We start from the raw sequence: 16,132 nt of genomic DNA on the forward strand, positions 1-16,132 counted from the left end.
GTTGTTTGTTGACAATCAGACCAAAGATTTTGAAACTGAAGGGGGAAAAGGAAATTGCCTATAAAGAGTATAATACGAATATGTTCTGGCTCATTATTTGGTTTTCTTCTCTATTGTATGTGTTTGAAAACAGATGTATTAATTATATACACTTATTATATCTAAAGAATGGAACAAGAACTTCTTTTAGCCTTTCATGCAGCCTTCAATTTACATGCCTGAACTGAATATAGCCTAAAACAAGAAGCCAATATTATTGGGTGGTTGTGCACAAATTTGCATGATCACCTAACTCAAGGAAACTCAGACTATGCAAACACTCACACCTACTAATTTGCTGAAATTAGTAGGACTAAAACCTCAAACCTATATATGCATATTCAGGAGGCAATCACATTTGAATTCAATAGTGCTCAGGTAAGTGTGCACAGAACTGCAGGCCACAGTGAACCACCAAACACTTAAACACCATTGGCTTTGATGGTACACCCAGCTTTCTCTAATCATGGTCAATGTCTTTAGGATCAGGAGGTAAGTCTAACATTTTCTGTGAAAAGCAGAAAGCCATCTACAACAGGTCAATAACTAAACTTTTAAACATATTTTGCATTAGAGCAAAGGTCGAAGGGCCTCATGGCGCTCTCAGCTCTGCCTATTGACTGGCTCTCATTGGAGCTAGAATACAGGCAAAAAAAGCTTGTTAACCCAGTCCTCCTTACTGTGAATGCCAGCAGAGGCTTACGCACCCACTAGGCATTCATAACAGAAAAGGATTATTGAATTCCTGCCAACAGCGTGAGCTGCAGCAAAGGTTCTATCTGTTACATCCTTGAACCCACCTCCTTATGCAATGTAGCACCTCCTTTAGGCCAGTGCCTTGACTCTTACAGGGGTGTGAGTAAGTGACTGGTATGATAAGGGGAGAATCCTTAGGACTGGGGATTTCAAGGAGGGTGGGCAGGTGGGACTCTCGGGCTGCTAGTTGCCCTGTTTCCCCAATTTCCCCTATGGCTGTGTTCTGTCACCTAGCAACTCAATAGCATGTATATTCTACAATATATGTAGAATTATAGAATTGTGGACTTAGAAGGCATCTAGTTCTAACCCCTGCAATGCAGGAATATGTAGCTGTCCCATACAAGGATTAAACTAGCAACCTTGGCCTTATCAGCACCATGCTCTAACCAACTTAGCTGGAGTTTGCCATAATGTGTGCAGAACAGGTTGGGTGTTGTTTTTTTGGTGGAAGAGAATCTCTGGCTTTTGTCTGACAGGAATGTAGCCTATGATGTCAAGTCTACATCCATTGCTCCACTCAGTTTTTTATCTCTGACCCTGCCCATCTGTGGTACAACACCTTAAGAAGGTAGTCCATGTAGGAAAGTGAACTTTGGGTTGAAAATAATGTTTCCTCATCCATAAAGATTATGGAGGAGGCTCTCTGCAAAAGGCGATCTAGCTATCTGTTTGAGGACAGAAGGGGTGTCATTTCCCACCCATTCTGTCTGCACCTTCAGCTAAAATAGGTAAAGGGACCCCTGACCATTAGGCCCAGTCGTGGCCGACTCTGGGGTTGCGGTGCTCATCTCGCTTTATTGGCCAAGGGAGCCGGCATACAGCTTCCGGGTCATGTGGCCAGCATGACTAAGCCGCTTCTGGTGAACCAGAGCAGTGCACGGAAACACCGTTTACCTTCCCGCTGGAGCTATACCTACTTACCTACTTGAACTGTGAGCTTTCAAACTGCTAGGTTGGCAGGAGCAGGGACCGAGCAACGGGAGCTCACTCCGTCGTGGGGATTCGAACCGCCAACATTCTGATCGGCAAGCCCTAGGGCTCTGTGGTTTAACCCACAGTGCCACCTGCGTCCCTCATGCACCGTCAGCTACTTCTGGTCAAATGCGAACTACACAATAAATAGTCCAGGCATTTTTCAGGCTGCAGAAACTTCAACACCACTCAAATGTACAATACACAAGTGGGGCATCACTCCTGAGTCTCCTGCAGCCAACACTGAAATGCCATAGAATTCAATTTACATGGCACTCAACCCTGCCATGAGGAAAGGTTACAACAGTGCAGGCATTTTGTCTTGGAAGAAAAGGTTGAGGTGGGGACATGAAGGAAGTTTATAAATTTATGTGGAGAAAGCGGTGAGGAGAAGTTTTTCCTCCCACTTTCATAACACTAGAACTCAGCGTCATCCGATGAAGCTGAATGGAGAGAGAGTCAGGGCAATCAAAATGAAATGCTTCACCACACGGCGTGGAGTGAAACCTATATAATTTCCTCCTATTTATTTACTGTATTATATTTCTTTCCCACTTTTCCTCAAAAGGAGCTTATAGTAGTGTACATTGTTCTCTCTTCCCCACCCCCCACCCTGGCTGTTTTGGGTTTCAAGCATCTCATTTGTGAAGTGCTGATGTTCTGAATATGGCAATATGTACAAAGTGATCCCCACCCCCACAAGTATGCATTCCCGTGAAGATGCATCCCTATCTTTTAAATGAGGCTGGATTAGAAGCTATAGACAGGGCCGGCCCTACCATTAGACAGAGTGAGGTGGCCACCTTAGGCAGCTGATTTTGAGGGTCCTAAAAGGGCAGCAATCATTTACTTATTATTTTTATTTACTATGTGGGTCGGGTAGAATATTCAGGCACATGCCTCTCAATGTGGCCCTCAGAATAACTTCTTCTTACCCCACCCATCCTAGGCCACACCCCTCACTGGTCCTGTTTTTGCCTATCCGTAATGTGTGCTTAAGGGGCCGCGGGTGGCGCTGTGGGTGAAAGCCTCAGTGCCTAGGGCTTGCCGATCGAAAGGTCGGCGGTTCGAATCCCCACGGCGGGGTGCGCTCCCGTTGTTCGGTCCCAGCGCCTGCCAACCTAGCAGTTTGAAAGCACTCCCGGGTGCAAGTAGATAAATAGGGACCACTTACTAGCGGGAAGGTAAACGGCGTTTCCGTGTGCGGCTCTGGCTCGCCAGAGCAGCGATGTCACGCTGGCCACGTGACCCGGAAGTGTCTCCGGACAGCGCTGGCCCCTGGCCTCTTGAGTGAGATGGGCGCAAAACCCCAGAGTCTGTCAAGACTGGCCCGTACGGGCAGGGGTACCTTTACCTTTAATGTGTGCTTAAACTCTGATGATGCCTCTTGCTTGTCTGAATGGAAGACAGAGGTGGGTGGGTGGGTGGGTAACTAGCTTACTGTACAAAGATAATTTTTTACATTAATTGCTCTGTGGCCCTTGGATGTTGCCTAGAAGGCGATGTGGCCCTTGGGCTGCAAAAGATTTCCACCACCCTGCTGAAGTACAGGGAGATGATTTGACAAGCAGAGAGAGGGTGGCTGTTCTGTTTGTGGGGAGTTTAATGCCAGAAGGTCCAAAGGGGAAAGTAAGAAAAACAAAGGGTTGCCACCTTCATTGTCCTGGCAGATGTCCTGTACCTTTAGCAGCTGAGTGACAGGCAGAAACACAACAGCTTTCCTTCGTTTCCTGCCAGAGTAAAAAACGGATCTCTTGGATTTCTGACTGTCATGAAGTCAGAGTTCTCCTGGGAGTACAGAGAAGGGCTAGACGTTAGAGCAAACATCCTACTAACTTGAGTTACACTGAAGAACAATGGGCTTAACTGAAACTACTGACTTATCCCCCATAGCGTAGGGGGATGGGAAGAGAACTGTGCCTGAGGGGAATTTTTGAAAGGGATTTGTGGTGTAGAAAGCCAAGGATGTGTCCTAATTGTGCTGCATGGATTTTTTTACATTAATTCAGAGATTTTCTAGTTTATGTTCTGAATACTCAATCCAATATGTATTAAAGGGAACTATATCACCTGAAGGAGCCTTAGCTGCTACCTAGAATATATACTGAGGATCACCTTCTCTGCTGGATAAGAAGATTTGGCCAGGAACTTCTAGAACTGAGAGATTTTTTACAGCAATGCATTTAGATTTTAACACCCTCAGAGTTCATTGACCATGAATGGATGAAGAAAAACAAGAGGAAGTCAAGGTAAGCAATTGATAGTTTCAGAACTACTTCCCTACTTTTGAACTTTGAAAATTGTGTTGCTTGTGGGGGGCGGGGGCGGGGAAAGCCTGGTAACTTGAGTTCAATGAGTTATTTATTTATAGGAATGGTGTTAATTTGAAGTGATTTCCCCCACACACACCTTGCTTGTAAAAAGTTTGTTTTTTTCCTAAATGAATTTTATTCTGAACATTCTAACCATTGGAGGCAGTTAGATTTAGAAGTATTGTTTACATGTGGCAAGCTGCTGATACTTACAATAAAAAATTCCCCTGTATGAGATTTAAGACTTAATTTTAGAAAGGTATTTCTCAATTTATTATTCAGAAGCAAAACTGAAACTTCATAAATTCAAATGGTGAAGTCTTGCCATATTACAAAATTTTGGATAGCAAAATTTTGGATCTTCTTTTATTGCTGCTGGATTTATTTTGTTGTTGCTGTGTTTTAATGGATTTTATTGTAAACTGCCTCAGGTGGTATGTAAATTCATTTAAGAAATCTCTATAAAACTCCTGGAGCACCGCACCACTTCTGCATTAGTTTTCAAATGTTCCTTTGTGTATGAAATACTGTTATGACAACAGCAAATGAAGCATTAACTTAATGCAATCATTGAGTCCCATGAGTGAGTGTTTTCATTTCTACCTGGTTTTATCCACTGCAACTAAAATCTGAATAGCTAATTTGCTAAAGGGAGCTAAAATCAATTGAACCCAGATGTAAATCCACTCATGTCCTCTATGCAAAGATTAACAAAAGAAGCTATCTATTGAAGCAGCTCAGGTGACTAGGAATTTGAGATAAGGAATTCGAAGACTGTTCAAATTCATTGAATTAAAATGGGTGTGTTGAGGCAATAGAGAAAAGTTTTTAAAGCTTGCTCAAAGGAAATCAAGGAGTGTTAGAAACATTTCCAGTGTGTTTGGAATGTTATGTTTGTATTCTTATATTGAGTAAAGACAGCAAAACTGATTGTGTTTACCATTTTCCACTGTTGTGAGTGGTCACTTGGCTTATCTTCAGAAATGTCACAGGCTATTATTCTTTTTCCTTTCATTCACATTTGGCCTCATTTCCCACCCTCTATACTTGTTACCTGGAGATAATTGCTTCATGCATCTGATGAGGTGATTCAGCAAAGGTTTATGCTGCAATTAAATCTGTCAAGATTTTAAAGTGACAGCAACACTCCCTATTCTTTTGGGGGCAAGTTATGGTGATTACCTGGGGCTACAGAAAACTTTTAAGGACGCTGAAAATGGTTTGACGGCAGCATCACTACCTGTGATGAAGGTACACACATTTTGTTCCTTTATCATCTGATTGGATAAGTTTTGTATACAATGAAAAAAACGTGTAGGCAACAGTGGGTTGTTGAAAATACAGCAAACTACCTTAAACACTCTGAAATACATGATGTCTTGATGCCTTGCTCTACCAAAAGATATTATAAGAATAAATGAGGTCTTGGAAGGCTAAAGGTTACCCACATCTGCCCATAGCTGTCAACTTTCCCTTTTTTTGTGGAAAATTCCCTTATTCCAGTACCGTTTCCCACTGCTTCCCGCTGCTATCCCTGATTGTTAGATATCCCGTAGACAGTCCCCAGGACAGGTGAGGCTGCTGATCCCTTATTTTCGTGGCTGCTGATCCCTTATTTTCAAAGTTGACAGCTATGCATCTGCCCTGCCTTATTTTACAGATTCAAATAAAGTAGGGCAGGTGTGGGTAATCTTTGGCCCTCCTGGTGTTGCTGGACTGCAACCCCCATCACCACTGGCCATCGGCCATTCTTGGTGGTTTCAGTGATGTCTAGAAGGCCCAAAGTTGTATTCTTATATTGCCCTCCAGATGTTGTTGGACCCCCAATGCCCATCAACTCCCGCTGGTATGGGCAATAGTCAGGGATGATGGGAGTTGCACTTCAGCAACGTCTGGAGGGCTGTAGGTTCTCCACTGCTGCTGCTGAAGATCAGTCCCATTAATTTACTTTTACTGCTGCTCTCCCTCCAAAGAACCTAGGGTGGCATACGCCTTCCCCCATTTTATCCTTGCAACAGCCCTGTGAGGAACACAGGAAGACAGGAAGCTGCCTTGTACCAAGTCAGACCATTGCTCCACCTTACTCAGGGTTGTATACTGGCAGAAGCTCTTCAAGGTTTCAGATATGTTACGGCTAAAATCTGGGTGCGGGGCTACTCTGCCACCCAGCTCGTCAGACTAAGTCCGCGGGTCCCTGTGGAAGAAAATGAGCTCAGCCGGGCACAGGAGCAAACTGCAGAAGATCCAAGTTTATTGCGTAACAGGTTCAAGACGAGATTGAACAGCGAGAAAGGGGTGACATGAACTTTTGAAACTCCCTCCATGTCCCAGAATACAGTGCAAAATACATCCCAGTTACATCATGAACACATTAAGGAGAGGTTGGGTTACACCAGATTAACATATGGAGGAGGGAGGGGGGAATATGCAGAGCTGGAGATATGCGCAGATAAGCGCTTCCTGAGTGCCGGTGATGGGAAGACAATGGTCCATGTATGCATAGTCTGCCACCTGGCATTGCCCGGAGGAAAGGCTTGGCAGAATGATTTGACAGGATTAGGGTCTTGACACCTTACTTGAGGGATTATGGAGGACAGGGGAGGTGTCATGGAGTCCTAGAGAAATTGAGCAAATTGGCACGTTGATTTTCTATGGATTTTATAGATTTTAGTCCCTTTTGACATTGACAATTGGGAATAAATGGATATATTGTAGCGAAGAAGAAGGTGAAGAAGACATGCCCCCCCCCTTCCGTAACAGTTAGGAGGTCTTTCTTAGCCTTATCTGAAGATGCGAGGGATTCAACCTGGGATCTTTTGCATGCAAAGCAGATGGTTTAGTACTGAACTAAGGCACTTGCCTCCAATCAATCAGGAAGCTTTCTGTTTGGGTCTCCCTTGTCCAACAAACTATGCCACGCTAACCCTATCTGTTAACTGCCAATTGAATTGCAGAACTTTATGCAGAGTCCTTACCGCATTTACCTGCCTTCAGAGTCTATATTTTTACTCATGCAACCACCACATGCAAGCACCATCTTCTGAATCAAACTGAGGGGGTCATTTCTTGTTATCTCTCTTCAAAGGTTGTTTAAAATTAACTGCTTCGAAATATCAGGTAGCCTTAGCATGGTCTTCTCAAATCCATTCATAGTCTCTCTAAACAATGTATATTGCCACCGTTTTGGTTGCTGTTCACACCATAACCTTAAAGTACCCCACAAAGAAGCCTCACCAGGGTGCAATTCCCAGCAATTCTTAACAATCTAAAATTCAGAGGTTCTTTTGGGGGTGGGAAATGTGCTTTAAAGGTATGGTATGTACACAGCCTTTGCTATATAGTGGACGCTCGGGTTGCAAACGTGATCCGTGCGGGATGCACGTTCACAACCTGCAGTGGTGTGTCTGTGCACGCGCGGGTTGTGATTCGGCGCTTCTGCGCATGTGCGACCGCTGAAACCTGGAAGTAACCTGTTCCAGTACTTCTGGGTTTTGGCGGTCTGTAACCCGAAAAAACGCAACCTGAAGCATCTGTAGCCCGAGGTATGACTGTGGTTGTCAATTTTAAGCAAACATTGCTAACCAATTCTTTCATTTCTGATCTTGAATACTTCATTCTTGCTGGATTTACCTTCCTATCATGTTTGTTCAAGACATTGGCTATGATAATGGGAAGATGCATCAAAAGGAGGGGTTTTTTGTTATTAATTTTATTCAAGATTTATTCTGATTCTGCATTGAGAAGATGCTGAAAAACTGTGATGTATCAAAATGTTATGTTGTTGTTATATATTATACCTTGCCCATCTGGCCTGGCCTCCCCAGCCACTCTGGGCGGCTGCCAACAGGATATTAAGAACACAATAAAACATCAAACATTAAAAACTTCCCTAAATAGGCTGCCTTCTGATGTCTTCTAAAATCAGATAGTTGTTTATTTCCTTGACATCTGGTGGGAGGGCATTCCACTGGGTGGGTGCCACTACTGAGAAGGCCCTCTGCCTGGTTTTATATCACTTTGATAAAATAAATCTTATTTTAAACTTTTATATCTGTTTCATTTTAAGGCTGCAATCCTACATGTACATACATGTAACCCCTGCTCCCCTTAAACTAAACAGAGCTTCCATCTGAGTAAACATGCATAGGATTAGACTGTGAGCCAGTGTGACATAGTGGCTTTTGCTGGATTAGGACAATTGAGGCTGAGGTTCAAATCCCTATTCAGCCATGAGACTCTCAGGGTGATGATAAACCTGTTACCATTGCTCCACCTAACCTACCTCACAGGGTTGTTGTGTTGATTCTCCTCTTCCCCCATTTTATGACATCTTCTATTCTTTGAGAGTAAATGGATAAAAACGTAAGAAAGAAATTGTTTTTTAAAAAAATCTTTCAAAACATACATAAGAAAGGTTCTGCTAGACAAGGCCCAAAGTCCACCAGATTTATTTAGCATAAAGTGGTATGCTCAACATGCAAGCCCAGTAGATCTTCATCCTGCTATTTCTTGTTAGCAATACCATCACATTCTCTCATATAAATAATAAAATTATTATTATTATTATTATTATTATTATTATTTATTACCCTTTTGGAGAGATGAGCCACAGCTGCCTTGCAAATACGCTTGCCCAGCTCAGCATTGATGGAGAGGTTGCGTGTTATAGTGGAGCCCAGGTCGACAAAATCTTCTACCACTTCACAAATGTGGTCACCAGTGCTTGACCCAGGATGTTGGTCTTTGTCAGGTTGGTGGTAAGGCCAAACTCCATGCAGACTTGGGCAAGACAGTTGGTGAGACTCTGTAGAGCTTCCTAAATTAAGCTGAATGCTGGAAGATTTATGATGGAGAAAAGGACACAGTGAAAGTATGAATTTTGCTACTACTGAATGGTCAACAACTCAGATGGATTTAAAAGGGAATTAGACAAATTCATTATGGATAAGGTTATTAGCCATGGTGGCTGTGTACTACCTCCAGCACTGGAGGCAGTAAGGACCCTGAATGTGGAAATCGATCAAGAGAGTGCCACTGTGCTCATGTGATTCTTGTGGACGTCCCTCTTGCAGGTGGTTGTGAGAGAAGGATGCTGAGCCTTTGATTTGATCCACCAGGCAGGGCTTTTCTTGTTATGCTGCCACTTCTTACTATCAACTTGCTTCAGATGTGCTTTGATAGATCCCAAGCCAATTTGATAGATTCATTAGATTTCCTCTTAAAAATAATTACCCCATTCAGCCTCTCTCTGCATGTATACTGAGGCATCATGGGATCTCTGCCTGGCTTGGGTGAAATCTTCATCAGTTCACCCTTTCTCTTTTACCGCTTGCCCTTCCATCTTCAGCCCAGAGTCACTGATTAACTGGTAACTCTGCTATCTCTGTCACCCAGTATCCCCTCAGCCCCAAGAGGTCAGAAAGCAAACAGGGAGCTTGCAGGGAATGATTTCTCTACCAGCTTGACAAAAAACCAAATGAGCAAACACAAGATGGTGGTGGAGCCACCATTGCTCTGTGAATAGCAGTGTCACAACTAACCATAACTGTGCCCAATGTGAGATACATATGGTGTCTCCCCTCATGTTATTGCTATATAAATATCTATTTAAATTAGATCCACATATTTTAAAGTAAATAAGAAAAGGTATTATCAGTGCTTGCTGGTAGCATTTTGACTTGATAGGGATGCAATTGTTTAACCTTGCTGTTTTCAGCACAGTGGGACTTGTACAGCACTTATTTATGAAAGTGTGTCATCACAGGTGTGTAAAGTGCCACTGTCCCCTCACTACCCCCCCCCATATTCTCTGAAAATCTATGGTCAGGGGAAGAGTCTCCATCTAAGAGGTCCCAAGTGTGATTTTCAGATGAGATTTAACTCCATTGCTCTTATTTAGAAATTAAGCCATACCACATGACATAAGATTCTGTATTCATGTATTGACTACTCTTAGATATCCATTGCCAAACCTCATCACAAACACACAAATGGTTTTTAAAATGTGAGCAGCACTTGCTTCCAGTTTCATGCAGTTTTCCTTCCCTCAAAAAACAACTTTGTAATTTTTCCTTATCCAAAACACATTTTTCCTCTAAATTAAAAGCATCAATTTTTTTTTAAAAAACAATTGTTTAATTTGAGCCAGGGCACATGAGAGCACATCACAATATAGTGGAAATGCGTGGCTCAGTCCTCAAAATGTCAAGTAACTGTCTCTGCTCAGGGGTAGAGTACATCACACCAGTGTAATCATAATCAGCCTTTAAAGTCTGAGAGTAGGGTGAATATCTTCCAGTTTTGGAAATTCATTGAAAAAACTCATCAAATTACAGGGGGTTGGATTAGATGACCCTTAGAGTTCCTCCCAACTTACAATTGTATGATTCTAAATAGTAACACCATTTCTCTTCATTTTGCATTCAATGTATTCTGAAGTTAGGCAAGAGGACGGGTTTATTGGAAGCAGAACCACACACATTTTGTGGAAATACTCTAGAAAATATTCCGGAATTGCACATGGCTTAGAATCAGTCACCCTGTTACCACTCAGTAGGTACTGCAGCTTTTAATGAGTGTATGCAGGAAAAAGTTAATACAGAATGTGTTGCAATACATACACAGGTCATCCAATATTCTCCTCAACAATCCAGTTCACAAAAATAAATACAAAATGAATAAGTAGCAAAATAGATATTTACTGTAGAAAGAAACATACACTTTGCCCACTGTTGCTTGTGCGCGCGCTCGCGCTCTCTCTCTCTCTCTCTCTCTCTCTCTCTCTCTCTCACACACACACACACACACATACACACACACGTTTTACAAAGAAAATACCAAAACCAAATAAAAGCTCCTCAAAGCAGGAAACACTATTTGCTGCTTCTCTGGTTACCAGAACTGGCCAAAAGTTATGAGGAGATATGGCCTTCAAGAAACAGCATGCTCAGAGCATGCTCAGAACAGATTAAGGAGTCTGATAGGCTACCATATGATGCAGGGATAAGCTTCAAGGGTTTGAACCCTAATTTGATATAGTGGCTGGTGGTTAGCCTTTCTCACAGCAGAGTGGGAGGTTGCTCAGCACTGGCTGAATGGTCCCAGTCACATTTTTTCCGCCTGCCCAAAGACACATGGGAAGGCCATAGTTTTGGTTTAGGACTGGCTGAGTGATTCAGAGTGCTGATTGACAGAAACGCCTCCACAAGCATTTGTAAGTTCAAGGATTCTCTGAGTGGTGCAAAGAGCTGATTGGCCAGAGAACAGGAGATTGGCAGAAATGCCTCCACAAGCCAATGCAAGTTCATGCAAGTACAAAATTGGGGGCGGGGCAGGAAAGATAGTGTGTGTGTGTGTGTGTGTGTGTGAGAGAGAGAGAGAGAGAGAGAGAGAGAGAGAGAGAGAGAGAGATTTGGTGGGGGGGGGGAGAGGACTTTTATTTTATTTTAAGGCTTGATACACTATTGGGAGGGCTGTACCTCAGTAACAATAATGGATTGCAATACTGTTTACAATACCAGACTATTGTTTTATGAAAATGAGGAGCTTGTTAAGATCTGCTGGGAATTGTAGCTCAATGGGGGGTAAAATACAGTTCCCAGATTTTTTGGGGTGGGGGTGGGGGGACACAGTGTGCTCTAAATGTATAGTGTGTACGCAGCCTGAGTCTATTTGCCAATAAGCAGAATAGAGAGGTCACATTACATATAATCACTTATGAGCACCTCACCATCCCTTGATTACATTTTCTCTGCTGTATTGTTCCTTAAGTTCAAACTGGAGTCCAATTGTTAGCATTTGAATGAAGGCTGTGTTATACTGTAATGAGCTCAAACAGCTCCTGGAAAACGGGTGTGGAAGGTGTTCTCATGTAGCCAGAGGCAGTTCTCTTTAGACAGCCACAGGCATTAATAGTTTCAAAACTCCTAAAAGAAACAGGCACATCACTGGAGCTGGCAAATTTGTTTTCCATGCAATTTCCTCCTCTTTCAAGGTGAACTTCTATGACGAAGATTATCAGTTTTCTTCCATAGTTGTGGTTGCAAGAAGCACACTAGGAAAGAGGCTAGGGTTGGGTTTTTTTGTTTTACATTTCTCCCCCTTTGTGTTTTTGTTGAATTTGCATGGATGAGTAATTTTTTAAAAAATCTATTTTAAATTGATGTAATGTTTCTAAAAGGGGCTTATTTTTGAGGACTAATTAGTGCTTTGTAGCTCAGTGCTAGTTAGAATAGTTTTACTGCATAGGATGGGCCCCTGAAGCTGTTTTCTGATGACTCAAATCATTGGCCCATCTAACACAGTAGCACCTCTAACAGGCCTCTGGGAGGACCATCTTTCCGGGTTCAGCTCTAAGACTTTTTAAAAAGAAAAATTGGCTGGAGATACAGGGATTGAACTAGAATGTGAATTCTGGGCCCTTCTCCTAATAAAGAGTCAGCCAGTGAGGAGAGTATCCAAGCAGCAATCTCTGGTTCTCCAAATGTTTTTGGACTCCAACTCCCATCAGTTTAAGTCAGCGTGATCAGTGGGAATGGATGATGGGAGGTTAGAGTTACACACGATCTGGAAGATCACACAGTCATCTTAAGCATGGTAGTTATTGTAAAGCAGTTGGCTGAATGGTTCATCCCAAACACTGATCACTGGCAAATCCGTGTACTGCAGAGCCATTTTTAAAATGCAGTAGTTCTGTTTGCATGGACTTGCTGTGCATTTGACAAGTCATTGTTAGGAACAGCTGGCTCCATCAAGCAAATGGCCCATCTAGTCCAGCATCCTGTTCTCTTGGTAGTTAACCAGGTGCTTATTATTATTCTTCCCAGTTGTGATTCCCAGCAACTAATATTCAGATGCCTCTGACAGTGAGGGTAGAACATATGTAGCAGCATAGCTAGGTATCTGAAAAAGTGTGCAAGAACAAGCTTATACCAAGAACAAACTTAGTTGGTCTCTGAGGTGCTACTGGACAATTTATTTATTTATTTTGACTGCATCAGACCAACACGGCTACCTACCTGAATCTAGAAGCATAGCTAGGAGAAATTGACAACAACATCCTCCGTTAATCCTTTGAAACCATCCAAGCTGGTGGCCATTACTGCCTCCTGTGGGAGTGAGTTCCACTGTTTAACTATGCACTATGTGAAAAGTATGGGATGCAGGTGACGCTGTGATCTAAACCACAGAGCCTAGGGCTTGCTGATCAGAAGGTTGCCAGTTAGAATCCCCGCAATGGGGTGAGCTCCTATTGCTTGGTCCCTGCTCCTGCCAACCTAGCAGTTCGAAAGCATGTCAAAGTGCAAGTAGATAAATAGGTAGCTCTTTGGCAGGATGGTAAACGGCATTTCTGTGCGCTGCTCTGGTTTGCCAGAAGCAGCTTAGTCATGCTGGCCACATGACCCGGAAGCTGTACACCGGCTCCCTCGGCCAATAAAATGAGATGAGTGCCGCAACCCCAGAGTCGTCCACGACTGGGCCTAATGGTCAGGGGTTCCTTCATCTTTATGTGAAAAGTAAATTATTTGCAGCAAATCTTCCAGACGATTGCTCTGAGCATAACAAAGCCAGATTCTACAGCATCAAAGTTGAACTGATCCACATGGCAAATTATCCACAGCTTGACTCTAAATTACCGCATTGCACTAAAAGGGAGGCTAGAAGCTCTGTGTAAAGACTCCTGCCACTGATCTGGTAGGTTAACCTGATGCTATTAAATACCATAGCAAGCAATAATTATAAAATGCACACACATTTTTATGACTGAAAATATGCTATTGAATCTCCATCAGGAAATGGGAATAACTGCCGTGATGAGGAAAGGAAGGCCATCTGAGGTTTAGCAAAAGTGCCATTTATTTATTTTTATGTAATGTTATTAATCTAGATTTCTAAGACAGCCTACAAAAGGGAGCCATAAAACAAATATAAAACAGATCAAAAACATCAGAAACAAAGGCAATTATCATTGCAAAAGTAAAAATACAAAAAGCAGTAGATATAAAATCAGTTAAAATCCTGGGCAATTTATTATTATTTTTTTTAAATGTCAAAACATTTATTTATGACATGTACATCCCAGCGTTTCTCCAAGGAGCTCAATGTGGTGTACATAGGTCATCTCCTCCCCATTTTATCCCCACAAGAACCCTGTGAGGTAGTTAGGAGTGAGTGACTGGCCCAAGGTGACCCAGTGAGCTTCAGTGCCAAGTGGGAATTCGAAACCTGGTCTCCCAGGTCCTAGATGGACACTCTAACCCCTATATTACACTGGCTCCAATGTTCCACGCAGATTTCTCAGGCCTAGCCATACCTACATTTTGCTTTGCAGCCCTCTATTTGTGGCTGAATTAGCTCAATAATGTTAGTCAACAAATTTGTGCATGTCAGGGTCCCCTGATTCTCTACTTCATCTCAGAAAAGATGTTGAAATGTTTTTAGCTTGTTAATGTTTGTGGGATTGAATTATCTCCACCCTTTTCTGTTCCTTGGGGGGATAGAACAGCTGTTTTTAGAATCAAGATAATAGAACTTGTGGGTGGGGGCTCAAGAAACAAGAGTTTTGCAGCCTAGTTCTGTGCATGGCTTTGTGACCTGTTGAGGGAATACCAGAGCCTTTCATTGCAGCAAACATATGCAGGATCAGTGCTGCGCACCAGCCACCCCGTTTCAGGGACTGCTGGCGATAGAATGGTGCCACAGCTACATTTCTAATTAGTACATTTATTTCTGTCTGGGGCTCTTGAATGTCTTTAGGTCACTTGTTTTTGAAAAGGTGGAGTGCCTAAGATCTACTTCACCTCTGCTATGCATTGTCCCTTCTATTCAGTTCAGTTCTCCTTACCAAAAAGAAAGGAGGGGTTGCGAGGAAGGGGGGGGCGTCTTCTCTTCTGTATTCCTCTTCGTTCAATCCTTTGCTAGCCTCTAGCTTCTAGCTAATTGCACACCATCCTCCACACACACACACACACACACACACACACACATGTATATTTTTATATATATGTTTAGTGTCAGAACTAGATCAACAGCACAATTTACCGTATTTTTTGCTCTATAAAACTCTCTTTTTCCCTCCTAAAAAGTAAGGGGAAATGTGTGTGTGTCTTAAGGAGCGAATGCACTCTGTGCAGCTATCCCAGAAGCCAGAACAGCAAGAGGGATTGCTGCTTTCACTGCGCAGCGATCCCTCTTGCTGTTCTGGCTTCTGGGATTCAGAATTTTTTTTTTCTTGTTTTCCTCCTCCAAAAACTAGGTGCATCTTATGGTCTAGTGCGTCTTATAGAGCGAAAAATACGGTACATAGGTCTGAAGTGGGAGATATTTGTGGGTTGACCTTGGGCCATTCATAGAGCCTCAGGCTCTCCTACTTCACAAGGTCATTACAATGATAAAAATAGGGAGGAGAACCCCATAGTGTCACTCTGATCTCCTTCAAGTGGGATATAAATGTAATCATGCATTTTTGTGCATCAAAACAATGGACTAGAAAGCTCACTTCAGGTGGAGGAGGAGGAGTTTGGATTTGATATCCCACTTTATCACTATCCAAAGGAGTCTCAAAGCGGCTAACATTCTCCTTCCTCCCCCACAACAAACACTCTGTGAGGTGAGTGGGGCTGAGAGACTTCGAAGAGGTGTGACTGGCCCAAGGTCACCCAGCAGCTGCATGTGGAGGAGCGGGGAAGCGAACCCAGTTCACCAGATTACGAGTCTACCGCTCTTAACCACTACTGCTAAGTAACCATGTAAGGAGGGACTATGGGGACAAGCACCAGATATCTGTCTCCAACCTCATTTCTTGGAGGACAAGCCTCTGTAGCTCACAGAGAGTATGATAAATGCTGCTCATAAGAAGAAGCTCATTTAGCATAAGGAAGCAAGCAACTGTGCTTATTCACAGAGATGGCTTCACTTGTCAATTTCTGCCCAATATGCAACTTTAAATCAGGGATGGGGAATCCGTAGCCATCCAGATGTTGTACCAGCTCCCATCAGCTCCAGCCAACAGGCCAACAATAGCCCATGTAGTCTAAAAACATCTGGAGGGC

Source organism: Podarcis raffonei, chromosome 6 (assembly GCF_027172205.1).
Source record: "Podarcis raffonei isolate rPodRaf1 chromosome 6, rPodRaf1.pri, whole genome shotgun sequence".
NCBI lineage: Eukaryota > Metazoa > Chordata > Lepidosauria > Squamata > Lacertidae > Podarcis > Podarcis raffonei.